This window comes from Prinia subflava, chromosome 4 (assembly GCF_021018805.1).
Source record: "Prinia subflava isolate CZ2003 ecotype Zambia chromosome 4, Cam_Psub_1.2, whole genome shotgun sequence".
NCBI classification, from domain to species: domain Eukaryota; kingdom Metazoa; phylum Chordata; class Aves; order Passeriformes; family Cisticolidae; genus Prinia; species Prinia subflava.
The window spans coordinates 14,668,924-14,682,702 of NC_086250.1; the positions used below are offsets into that span (position 1 = coordinate 14,668,924).

At 39.1% G+C, this 13,779-nt stretch overlaps 1 long non-coding RNA gene across 1 annotated transcript; it reads right to left on the reverse strand.

Annotated features, from left to right (window-relative positions):
• Positions 1-349: 349 nt before the first annotated feature.
• Positions 350-11,837, reverse strand: LOC134549317 (uncharacterized). Its single transcript, XR_010080059.1, has 4 exons — positions 11,655-11,837; positions 11,260-11,469; positions 3,634-3,720; positions 350-1,745 (listed from the first exon to the last, which is right to left on the reverse strand). It is a non-coding gene; the product is annotated as an uncharacterized LOC134549317 (long non-coding RNA).
• Between the last annotated feature and the right edge of the window lie 1,942 nt (positions 11,838-13,779).

Sequence of the window (13,779 nt, forward strand, 5' to 3'; positions counted from 1 at the left end):
GCTTTTTTCTGACTCGTATAAACCAGCTGCTCTCCCTGTCTGTAACAGTCATTCCATGTGTGCTAGACCCTTCCAGATTCATTTCCTTTGTGTTATATTCAAATATGCTAAAAACCTACTGCTTTACACTTCAGTTACTGTAACAGCTTGGGAGAGTGAAGGAGAGAGATGAAAGTCTATGCCTAACAACATTGTTCCTCCTTCTGCCAGAAGGGTCCTCCCCACTGATATTGTTAGGCAGCTCAGAAAAGCCAGGGGAAGCCCATCTTTGGTTGCTAAAAAGACTTCAATCATTGCAATGGTTATGGATTTGGATTGCTTTAGATTAGCTATTGCTTACCTCTCTTTGACTGCACAGAAGTAAGAGAAGGAAAAGTAAAGGAAAAATAATATTAGTACTAAATAATATTAATAATATTAATATTAAACACTTATTCTGGAGTGTCTAGACTAAAAGAGTGCTTATTTGTATCTAGTAAACACTAACCCTTTTCCTGCTTCTAGCTAAAAACCAAAGGTTTTGGTCTCTGAGCTAAAAATCTCCATCAAGCATTGGGCTGCTGAAGAAGAAAGTGGTTTCCACATCTCAGCTGCCCTCTTTGCTTTCATTTTTTTCCCCTGCTAAAGCTGAAGGTGTGCCATTAAACAGAGCAGCTTGCTCTTCTGCCTTCCTCCTCTGTTTTAGCAGGTGCTTGAAAAATGCTGAATTACAAGCAGTGATTTCCGAGGTCCAGGGACCTGCTCCTTTAATCAGCCCCAGGTTCTGCAGGACTGCAGCTCCCATCTGCATATCCTGGGTGGATGCACTGCCACTGGCAAGGGGGAGTGGGTTCAAATCTGCCACGGGAAGAATGCTACACCCCACACCCCCTGAGCAGCCCCAGTCATGGAGCAGATACAGCAGACCCAGTTTGGAAACTGAGGGCTCCAGCTAAGACATACCCGAAACCTCTGCTGTTAAACCTTCCTTGGCAGTACTGGAGAAAATTGTATCAAAAGCCACAATTTGAGTGTTTGACCCTCAGCATATATCTCACACCAGTCCAGCACTCTTTGCCTTTGCACACACAGACCAGAGGCTTTCAAGAGCTTTCTAGGACTCAGGAACTGCAGTCATGACTAGATGTAGAAAATCTTATGATGGTCTCTTCCCTAGGAGGAATGTGTTTTAATTTCATGGAGCTAGAGGGGTCTTTACTAATCTCTGCTTTACTTAATTAGATGTGCTAGCAGAAATTTCCATGCCACCTCTCAAGGAAACAACAGGAGGGGATTTGAAAAGAGGCTGTTGGTTAAAATGAGTAAAGATGTTATACACACCTCTTCCGCCTGCCTAATTACTCATGACATGAACACACACAGCTGTGACTAGGATGCACCAGAACAAACTGTTCTATAAATTCACAGCAGTTTCCTGTGTATGTCGGAAAATACATAAGGACCTGCAGAAAATGCAAAGTGTCAGTGGTCTCTTGGCAACTTTCTGTTGAGTAAACCCATAAGAGGACTGTAATAGACAATAAAAGCATTCACTTAGAAAAGGTCTTCTTTCCTTCTAAGATGTTGGATACTTATCTCCTGAGGGATTAATTTGTTGGAGACAGATACTGAATGTTCCCAAGGCCTCATTGGGAGTTCTCTGCTGAGTGAGTGTGAAGCTCTTGCAGCTTGTGCTGAAGTGAAGATCAGTTTAAGAAGCTTGTAGCTGTGTGTCTGAGGAAGCACATTGGTTCATTTTCTTCTGCCTTTGAAAACAGAATCACAATTAAAATCAGATCAAGCAATTTTATTATAAGGGAATGAACATAAATCTATGGAGCTTTATTTCTCTGCCAACTAGGCTGGTTTTGCTCTAGGGCAGCTACATGTATTTCTAGGTAATATTGTCATGTAGTGCTGATGTAAGTGAAAGGAGAACCATGGCCTGTGGTCTGAGAGGAGAAGATTGTAATAAGTACTGGATACTTGCCATAGACAATATTTTGTGTAGGTTCAAACAAATTTCTGAGATACATTTGGTTCTATTTTAGCTTCTTATCCTGGTTACTTCAATTTGCAAGGTTTTTGCAAATCCAAACACCTTTATGAAGGCTCATGAAAATAATAACTGTTATGAAGACTGAATGGTCAAAGTGATTAAAAAAAGAACAGATTTTTAAAGATTTATTAAAAAAAAGAAAATGTGTATGCTGCTGAAGATGTCATTCTGGCATCATCTTCAAATGTTATCAGGTAGGGATATTTGCATGGTGCCAAGGTACAAAGGACAAACTCCTTGTACTTGCTGCCATATCCTTACTTTGTGTATGGAGAGGAGAACAGGTGCCACAGTGCAAAAAGGCATTTGCAAAAGAGGTGATTCCTGCCCACTTCAAAACATACCCATAAATTAATCTAAACAAATGGTGTATTCTATTCAGAGAAAAAGAGGTAAAAAAGAGAGCATGCTTTGATAAAAAGTAATTAAAATAATATGATTTTTCCCTTCCTTGCCTCTTTTTTTCTTCGTGTGTATGTATTTTGTGGGTAAGAGGAAAATTTACCATACAGCAATAATATGACAAACCTGTAATAACCTTCCATGACTCTGTAGTCAAAAGGCCAAGTCCTGGCTCTGTCAATGTGACTTGCAAAAGTCTAATTGATTTATATACGGTCCTGCTCTCCATGAGACTCATGGAAAAGACACTGGAGTTCTTTAAAGTTTTGCAGCAAAGGGTTACTTTCAGTTTTTGTTCCAAACACATGGTGAGTTCACTTACCTTCTTATTGTTTTGTTTCAAGTAGATATAGATTGGAACTTTATAAACCCAGACTTTTTATTTTTAATCCCACAGTGTAGCTCATACAGGAGAACCTAAAACTTATACAACCTTTTCAGTAAGTTTCACTGTGTTCACTTTTTTTTGTTCAAAAAAACATTGCAAAGTTTTCAAGGAATTTAACTCACATTTTCAGAGAAATAAACCTACCCAGAAAATCAGTTAAATACATTCCTTAGGAAAAAAAAAAAAAAAAAGATAGCATCATGCTAAGACTGAGTTTTGTACTTTAAGTTATACTTGAGATGTCTAGAGAGACTTTCCGTAGAAATTGTTACTTTACACTCATTCATATTCTGAGAAAAGCTGGTCACAAATATCCATTGTATAGATGTAACCTCTGGATCTATCTGGGAGACAAACAGCAAGTGTCTGCAAGTCACAGCTCTCATCACATTGTTTCTAGCAGTGAACTTCAGCATATGGCAGCTCCACACACACTTGTCTATATTTACATATTTTTTGTTGCTCACAGAGAGTGAATACTTACATCAAATGACAAGGTTTCTGCTTTCCAGTTGAATTAGTGAACATTTTATAACTAGCAATTAATGTGAAGTATATTAGAAATGAGAGAGTGAATGCTTTTGTTTGCACATAAAGATCCCAGTTCTCCTGTTTGGATGGGTGATTCCTCAAGCATCGATGTGAAATGCACCAAAGACAAGATGAGCAAACATGACTGAACTCTCTACTTCTAATAAATTGTTTGAATACTTTGGATGTTGTTTAGACAGTCTACAGCCAGTTCTAACACAGAGCTGCACAGAACAGCAAAACTGAGCTGAGAGCCTTAGAAAGAGCCTCCTACCTTGCACTTGTTGAAGCTGGGGTCACTCACAGCACAGCTTTTTCACAAGTGTCAGAGCTTTCCCTGGGAAAAGTGGGTTTGTTGCCACTGTTGGGGGGAACAGAAACACATGGTCATTTTAATGAAGTAGCAGGCAAGCCTTTGAGATGCCAGGAAAATGCTGTGGAAAAGCTGAAGGTGGAATAACACCAGTACTGCTGAATTGATGGGAAAGTCCTCGTGAGTGTCAGGTTAGAGGAATCACATGCAAGGAGTACCTCAGGGTTGTTGGAATCATGGGCTATTGCATAGTTAGTGAAGGCCACGGGATTTCTATCTTTTATTAATTTTAAATCTCAGTTGAGAGCTAAGAAGGAACAATATTTCAAGTAGCAGTCTAAGTCAAAACCCCAGGTCTACACATCCATCATCCTGAGGCAGATTTGGTTCTAGAGCCAAATGCTGCTGCCTGGGCTCAGTGCCAGAGATTTAGTGGTGACTCATTAGTAGCATGTCCAGGCTAAATTAAGGCTTTCTGGAGATATGAGCATATTGACTGAAAGCCCAGTAGTGCCAATGGAAATACTCCCAACCAAGAGCTTTAAATCAAGCTGTTAGAACTGGATTCCTGGGGATATTATTAAAACTCCACTATACATCTTGGGCTCCTGAATAAATGTAGCCATATGTCTGCTTGATGAATCACTAAGATTTCTGATAGAAAGATCTCATCTGAGATGATCCTGCCAATTTCCATCTGGTTTAAGTTCCAGAAACCAATTACAGTCCAATATGTTATAAACTGAACCACGTTCTTGCAGGTATCTCAGACACATCAGTGTTGCCATAATAAGTTTTTCTCACAATTTACATTTATTTTTGAAGATCTGCCTCTGTTATTGAAGAGGTTGAAGCAAGGATCCATGGCATCAGGAAGGCTGAAAGCATTTGCAGAAACAGTCAACTTTGCTATTGCTATTTGGGGTACAAAAAACATCCCTATCACCTTCATCTTCTAAAAAGTAAATAAGTCAACAGAAAAAGTGTTTAAGAGAAAACTGTTAGCAATTAATCACATGCCTCAGAGACCTCAGGTTCCAAATGTAGGCACAATGGCATTGAAAGTTGAATTTATAGAAGCAAATAATTAAATACGCAAATTATTACGTTTAAAATTGAGAAATCAATGTTCCAACATCAGCAAAACATGGCAAAAAAAGCCTTTGCTTTGCAGTCTATGCATCTTTACTGGAAGGTCTGCAAAGAGACTAACACAAAATACTTCGAATCATCGATTTATTGCTGAGTGATGCTGTGGATCAAACAAATCTTCTGTAGATATACTTCAAAATGTTAAAGTATGTAAAAAATTTTAGAAACATAACAGGTGAAGATGAGAAGAGTGAGGAAAGATACAACTACATCAGCTCTTTCTGACATGTTCGTATATTTAGTCTGATAAGAAGGAGCATCCCTGAGCCCAGGTTTTCAGGGAAAGCAAAGTATAAAGGAATAGAGAGAATTTTTTAATCAAATGCCCTACTTGCATTTTGTGACACTTTTTTGTCCAGATTTCCTTTATGAAAAACCAGTCATATTTTTTGAATAACTTTGGTATTTCTTGGAAAGTCTGAGAAAAATGTAGGAGTAGGTTTCAATGTTTTCTTGGTTTTGATAAATGTCCCAATTTGAAGGGTAAAGGACCTCTTAAGTTTCAAAGGTATAGAAAAAAAATCTGAATTATGAGAAGAGATTAAAATTACTTTTAATTTCAAAACTTAAACTGACATAGCAATAACTACTTCCAATAAAACATCTTGGACGCACACATGACTAAAATGAGAGGTGTCTATTAACAATAAGAGCAAGTCATTGATTTGTATGACTTCATAAGAATTTATTACCCTTGAATAAATTTGTTAATAGCTTATTAAAAGCAATATAAGAGTATGCAACGTTAATGGTAAAACACAGTAAATGAAATATTTAGATTGCAAATTAAATGAGAACACAAAATGAGGAAAATCTTCAGAGACCATGAATTAGTCAGAGTCCATTTAAGTCAGGGGAGATGGAACAGGTAATGGCAGCTGATCATGTAGCTCCACAAACTTAAATCTGTTGTCCTCTCATTAACAGTGGAGCAGCTAGTGATCTCAATGCACTGGACTGTGCAAAGCCTTTGCACAGTAAAAAATCACTTCATTCTTCTGGTATCATAAATGGAATTTGAAGGTGTAAAGAGGTTAAGTGGTTTGCAAAGGTCACAGGACAGATAAGTGGCAGAGCCAGGAATAGATCTGGCATGCCATGGCTCCTTGCAGTAGCCAGAGGACCATCTGGCTTGTCAGAATAAATCCACATTTAATTAGGTGACGTTCTGAGGGCAAACAAAAATGCCAGCATAGGTTAAATGTCATCTAATGATTTGTCCTCACAGCAGTTCATCTGTAACAAGCCATTGTGTAGCCCTATTTCTAATCTGTTGCATCACAACTTCTCTACGTGACTGTTAAAAAAATCTTTCATCTTTGTCCTCAAATGCAAATTCAGAAGATGTAGTGCTGATTAGGCTGTGCTTTGTCTGGAGATAAAGGCAAGGAAATGTCTTGATCTATTCTATGCAACACTTAATGCAAATATCAGATCAGTGCCTTTACTGCTCTTCTATTAATTACATGTATTAACCTGCAGGGGAAAGAAATCCCACCTGATTTTACTGAAGACAGTTCTCCTAAACTGAAATTGAGTTTAGGTCCTCCTTAGCAACAGTCCAGCACTGAGCAGAGTGAGCAGATCTGTCACCTATAACAAATGGGGCAGCTCAGCCCCAGAATCCAGGACATCAGAATCCAGGACTGGTCAAGACATTGGTATGTCTCTCACTTATTTTGGCTGAGTTTGTATTTGGCTTAAAAGTCCTAATTTCCTTAACATCAACCTTCCTTTCCCTTCTATTTCCCTACCTGCTGCCTCCATAGCAGTACCAGATACAGCTAATGGGGCTGTTTTCTCCACCCCTTGGCTGCAGACACAAATTTCATAGTGCCATAACACTTAACCACCTTTACATTAATACAATAAATCTCAGAGCACGTTTTACTCAGATATTCTCTTTGGCTGCAATTTAGTCTTTTCACATTTTACTTCTACACTCGCCTTTCTGGAAATGTTACCTTGATGAGAGAATTTTTAAAATATTTTTTGTTGTCGTTTCCCTGAGCATCTCATAACATCTCATTTACCTGCAGAACCAAAAGTGGCCATAAAATATTCTGTGATGTTAACAGTGCAGGAAAGGCAGTACATAAGAAATAGGGAGCAGAGCTTTAGATTTTATAATTCATTTCCAGTAACCCAAAGCTGGAATGACTTGCCTCAGCTAAGAACCTGACTTATAACCTACAACAACAACTGGTCTATAGGCTAAGATGATCTTTCCCCTTTTATTGTGAATCTTTGAGTAAAACTATGCCATTAATCAGGGAAAGGGAAGAACTGCAGACCCTCCTGTTGAAATTAGCTATCATTACCTATGCCAATCATATCCTGCTCCAAAGATAATTACCAGAGTGTGAGAATGTACCTGTAATCATAAAGTAAATTAAACATACAAATAAGTTTTGTGCAGGTAATTGCAAGCAAAATGGAAAGAAATAAAAAAATAAAGCATGAGAGACAGAGAAACAGAAATGTGAAATGAAAATGGAAACTTAGAGAAATAATTTCATTAAAGACTTTCAAGATCTACTTTAACTGATGACTGATATTCATATCTATGCAATTCATGAAAAAAGGAAATTAAAAGAATAAATTTAATATATATATATAAAATTATTCTTCCTGATAACTTTTGCTGTTGCTTTGTAATTATCCAGCTGGGTTGTTCAATTGACCCTAATGACAAGAGTCATTCCCAAGTTTCATTCCCACTTGGCACCTCCTTCCTTTCTGTAAAGATTTTGCCAATGTATCAAAGGCCTGACACTGCTGTGGCCAATAATGTGATTCCACAGTTTTTAGCTAATATTCAGGACATAAAATCTGCCAGGTGGCTTTTGTACTCTGGAGATACTGGCACCTCCACCACGCTCCTCAAACATGGCCTTAGGAAGAAGGAAGGGATTTGCACGCCTCATATTTCCCCAGTGCTCATTAGGTCTGTGATGTTGGTGTATCTGCAGGTTAACAGATCTCACTGCAGAGCCTCCTGCTGCTTTCTTCTTTCTCTATCCCCAGGAGTGTGACCATGCACTTTGATTATCCAAGGCTGTAAGACCCTAAGAATCTTACATTAAAGATTTTTTTTCCATTTTCTTTTGGTGAGCTCTGTTTCAAAGTTTCATTCTTTCTTTGAGATGTCCTGGACAGCATTGCCTTCAGACCTTACCAATGGCCCACATTTAACTTGTGAAGTTATCACTGCTCAGTTAGCAGGAGGTGCATACTTCAGACTTAGATAAAATTTCTGGAGCATTTTGGGAAGGGAAGTGAAAAGACAGAAAAAGTAAGAAAAGAGATGACAATAGTACATGCTCATCTTAACAAACTATCAATAATTCAATTCAAAGTTTATTTTTCATTGCTCCTTTCATGTGAACTCTTCTCCTGAAATGCTTTATACAATAAATAATACAAGACCATAGGTATTATACTGTATAAATTACAGACCAGCAGAGGCTGAAAGATACTGCCCGTAGAACATACTAAAGAGAGACAGGGGCCAATAAAAGAGAGAAGAGAGTGGAAGAAATTAAGAAGTGCAGGCAGGGGAATGAGGAGAGGCTTGCAGATGAGATCTGATAAAGGATGGAGAGCTGATGAGGCACAGAGATACAGAAGGCTGTTGCAGATGGCAGGAGACTGTGCAGAGGGTCAGAGGCAGCTGGAATTAAACCAGGGGGGAAGGAGGAGCACTGACAATGCAAGGCCTGGAAGTGCACTAACAGGGCAGGCATTTTGCAGCCAGTGCCTGAGATGATTGGATGCTCAGGGATTTCCCTCGAAATGGAGGGGCTGTGAAATGGTGGTTTTGGTACAAAGACAGGAGAGTGGACAGTATTTTACTTGCTGCCAAGATGCAGAAAAGCCTGGGACAGGATGTGTCATCAAGGTAAAGAAACTTGGAATTTTATGGGGGGTGAGCAAAGAATAAATTAAAATGGTCTATCTTCAGATCTAATTTATTTATTAAGTCCAGGTGCAGTTTACATAGGGATAGGTTCACGTGATAATAAATGCCCCTCAGATCTTGAAGCCCACCTATCTCATCTGGCTTTTCACATTCCCTTACTACACTGGCTGTGCCTCTGACCTACCCCTGCCAGTGGTTCCTCCAAGAGAACATCCTCTCTAGCCAACAGTAAATTGATATTCTGGAAATGTTTTAGAAATGGCTCAATTTTAGCATCTGCACTTTTAAGTGCAAACATGTTGTACATACAAATATTTGTGGGCCACTTTGATGTTCTATAAAAGTCATTAATATTAAAAAAACTGGTTTTAAATTAAGCCTCGGATTTTGCTCAAATGAGAAAAAAAATCTATTACAGTTTAGGAAATTTTAAATAAAATATTTTCTTGATCTTCCCAAAATCTCAGACAGCAAAACAAAACAAGACTAACTAATCAACATATTTGTTTTTCTCCAGAGGTTTCTGAGATCACTCATGTGTCTTTCTCAGAATAACGTAAATGCAAGAAAAGGAATTGTGCCAAAATGTGCTGAAAGCAGATGCAAGTAAGCAAAAGGAACTGAATTCCAACTGACCTGCAGAAGCCCCCATGATATTAGGTAGATATAATCTGCACCAAGATATTTCTTTATTTTGTAAGAGAAGTTAATTTTAATAAGATTTCAGCTAAAATGTTAAAACAGTAATTGCTGGAGCATCTATTTGTCAAGTAATTTTGCTAACAATTGTGGTTATGCTCCAGTAAAATTAATTTTTGAAAGTATGGCCAAAGTGTGGTATTTTCTTCAAGATCTGTAACCCTATTTTCTGCCTTCCCCTGCAGAAATGTCCTTCCTCATGCTGCAATTGTCCATATTTTGGGCAAAGAATTTTGTTTCTCAACAATATTTAAAAATTACCTGCAATGTGTCACTGACTGACCTGCAATTTAATGAAGAAAGTGGTGATATCAGTTGATTTTATCTAAGAAAGAAAAGTATCAGAAAAAATACCTAATAGCTTAGGTGATTTTTTTTCAATTTTTTTTTTAAGCCAACTTGATAGAGTAGTCATCTGATGCAGATTTCCTGTATGTAAAGAGAAATGTTTTAATTACTGTAAAGGTGCAAATGTATCCACCAGGAAGATGTCAGGGAATATTTGAATTGTGGAACCTCAACTGCGTTTCAGCTGTTGTTTGTTTTTTTTTAATGATCTGAATGTGCATCTCAGGATATACATTTTTTTTTTAGCTACACTGCTCATATGAAATAATTAGACACGTAAATCACAGAATCAAAGAATTAACTGGGTTGGAAAATACCTTTGAGGTCATCAAGCCCAACTTATGACCTCACACCACCTTGGTCAACCAGACCATGGCACTGAGTGCCACATCCAGTCTTTACCTAAACACCTCCAATGACAGTGACTCCAAATAAAAACCACCTTACATTTTCATACCTACAAACAGTAACCTGGCAAGAGCTATGAGTTTTGCAGGGTTCCTTAAATATCATTTGGCTTAGTTTATCACAACCAATAGGAAAAGAAATGGAAGACAGTAAAGTGATCCCCAGAAGATGTTTGACTACCAGCTCTCAAGTCTTACACCAACGAGATTTCTGATCAAGATGTTGTCAGTTCTCTGATAACTATTTCACATAAATATACATTAATTAAAATACATTTGTGTCTGAGTGAAATAAATCACCTTTTTCAGAAAATAAAGCTATTATGGTTCTGATAAGTTACTTGATCTGACACACACAAACTACCTAACCTGTGTGCCTGGTATAACACTAGAAGGTTTTCAAGTATTGTCAGGTGCAGAGAACTGAGTACTCAGCCTTTGAACAGCTGTTTTCCACTAATTAGTGGAATTAGGGCTAATAATGTGCCAAACAAGCCCATAAAGAATTGTTTTCTTCTTTTTTTTTTTCTAGCCTGAGTGCATTAAGTTTAAGAAGAATACAAACCTACCTTCCTTCCTTCCTTGTGATTGACAGTCTAGCAAAAATCAATGAATAGCTCTTAAAGTAGGACACAAATAAAACAGGTGGTGTATATATTATTTTTTAGGGATTACTCCAGCCCCTGGAATGTTCTGCCTCTCTGTCTCCCATTTCTCACTTTAAGGAAGCTTGGCACTTATTGGACCACTGTGTGAGTGGTCAACTTATTATTATGTCAACTCATTAGAGGAAGAAAAAAGAAAAATCCTTGCAAACTAACAAGACAGAGAAATCCTTGGGCCTGCAGAGTTTTCTGCAGGATTAGTGAGTTGAATTAGATGAGAAAAGGTCTACCAAAGATGCAAAAGCAGAATTATAGACATCTGTTCAAGAATATGTGAGGGAGGAAGACATAATAGTTTTCCATTTTTATGGAGGTTGAATTTTAATTTAGTTCTTTATCATATATTGTCTCTTATTTACAAACCACACTGACCTTGGTAGTCAAAAAAACTGACCTTGGAAAAAACCATTGACCTTGGTAGTCATGTAGCTGCATTTTTGAAAATCCTTCAAGGACAGAAGCAGAAGTGTGGTTGCTAGCAGACCCAATCATCTTCTTGGATCCAGTCTGCAACAAGGTTCTTATGGCCATATACCAGCTCTGTGATTTATTTTTTAGTGAAAAGTCAATCCTGTTTGGGTCATTCAGAGCAGACCATATTGACCTGAAAATAAAGAGCATTAAGATGAAAGAAGTTCATCTATGTCATCTACAGTCTCCACATGATTGGGCTGGCTCAGAAGTGACACATTTCTGACTCAAGAAGAGAATAGTTTCATTATTTACAGTGGGGACTTTACAAATGTCAAGATACAGTTAAACCACGCCAGTCTGTGTTACCACCCCTACCTGAAGAGGATTCAGCTGTGAAGAACCTGTCTGACTGTATCATCCTCAGCAACAGAAGCTCTCATGATGCTTCAGTGCAGTGACAAGCCTGTGAGAAAAACAGCTTGAAGGGGCAGAATGAATTCCAGCTCTAGTCCTGCATTCCTGTCCATGAAAAGCAAATATTCAACTTAAAAAATGCAAATAAAGATATGAATGGAGACCAAACAAATGCAGTTGCATTAACAGTTTCTCATAGCCCTTTATAGCTTTCTGTAGTGATTACATCTTATTTACTTCCACTTCTTGAAGCTCTGTTATTGTATTCTAGCCACAGGGAAAGAAAAAAAGAAAAGCCTCTTTAATTATTCTTCAACCCTTTTTGCCAGCCAGACCCTGTGTCCTGAATTGAAATCAATGTTAATGGCTTTTGAGACTCCAGTATAGATATATTTTTTAATTGATGTCTCCTCTTCCTCCTGCTGACCCAGTTCTCATTTTCATTAAATTCAAAAACACATTGATGATCCACTCAGATCTGATGAATTATTTTAGCTCTTTTCAGCAACAACTAAATTTAATAGTGGTTTGCTGGCACAATTTAAATTAATGGCACAAATATTTGAAATTTGTGAACAACAGCTGAGCTGCAGTGACAGAAAACAGGTGGTGTGGTGGCTGTTAGGGTCCAAGAAGCAAGCAAACTAAGAAAATGCAGGCTGCTGGGTGGACTCAACAATTTTTGTTTGAATCTCTTCCTTATCAATTAGTTTTATGCTTTATTCCATCTGACAGGGCAGTTGCTGTTACAGACTTCCTCTGTGAGACTGTTTATAGTTACAGAGAAGGCACATAAGAATTTGTCAGGCTATGAAAGAAGGAATGGAACAAAAGCGGAAGAGGTGTCTAGAATGACAATAAAATTATTTGGGATGCTGGAGATAAAATGTGGAATTTTTTGACCTGTGGGCCTCACTGATGCAGCAGAGAGACAGGGAATTCTACGAAGGGGAGGGGAGGGAAAGGAAGGGAAGGAGGAAAAGGGAGAGGGAGAGGGAGAGGGAGAGGGAGAGGGAGAGGGAGAGGGAGAGAGGGAGAGGGAGAGGGAGAGGGAGAGGGAGAGGGAGAGGGAGAGGGAGAGGGAGAGGGAGAGGGAGAGGGAGAGGGAGAGGGAGAGGGAGAGGGAGAGGGAGAGGGAGAGGGAGAGGGAGAGGGAGAGGGAGAGGGAGAGGGAGAGGGAGAGGGAGAGGGAGAGGGAGAGGGAGAGGGAGAGGGAGAGGGAGAGGGAGAGGGAGAGGGAGAGGGAGAGGGAGAGGAGAGGAGAGGAGAGGAGAGGAGAGGAGAGGAGAGGAGAGGAGAGGAGAGGAGAGGAGAGGAGAGGAGAGGAGAGGAGAGGAGAGGAGAGGAGAGGAGAGGAGAGGAGAGAAGAGAAGAGAAGAGAAGAGAAGAGAAGAGAAGAGAAGAGAGAAGAGAAGAGAAGAGAAGAGAAGAGAAGAGAAGAGAAGAGAAGAGAAGAGAAGAGAAGAGAAGAGAAGAGAAGAGAAGAGAAGAGAAGAGAAGAGAAGAGAAGAGAAGAGAAGAGAAGAGAAGAGAAGAGAAGAGAAGAGAAGAGAAGGCAGTTAAAGTTGGCAAAGAGAAGGAAGTAAAGTTCTTTAGATGCCATACTGTGTTATTTCTTACGGTTTTTCTTCTTGCCAGAGGTGAATTTGCTGGGCTGGTACCCACTGTGTTAGCACTGCATCCTGTGGTGGGAAATGTGCTATCTGCAGAGCCTCACTGCTGTGAGCACTGTGCCTGCATGTAGCTGTACTCACGCTAGGTCAGCAGGCACAGGTCTGGGGATTTTTGTGTGCCAGGCAGGGGGATCAGCTCTTTAAGGAAATATGTTTGAGCTCACCTTTTGCCCCTGTGCTCTGGGCCCAAGAAGCAAGAACATTCATAATAGTCCACCTGCTTTTTCCTGGATAATATTGCCATGAATCCCATCTCTGTGAAGGTGAGAAATTTTCAAACACAAGTCCTGCAGGAATCTTATGAAACACTTGTCATCAATGCCGGAGAGAAGCAGGAGTACTTCATCCCTCAGACTCTTTGTCATGAAGTTTGCTACTTACTGTATCAATATACTTCACTTGGCGGAGAAAAC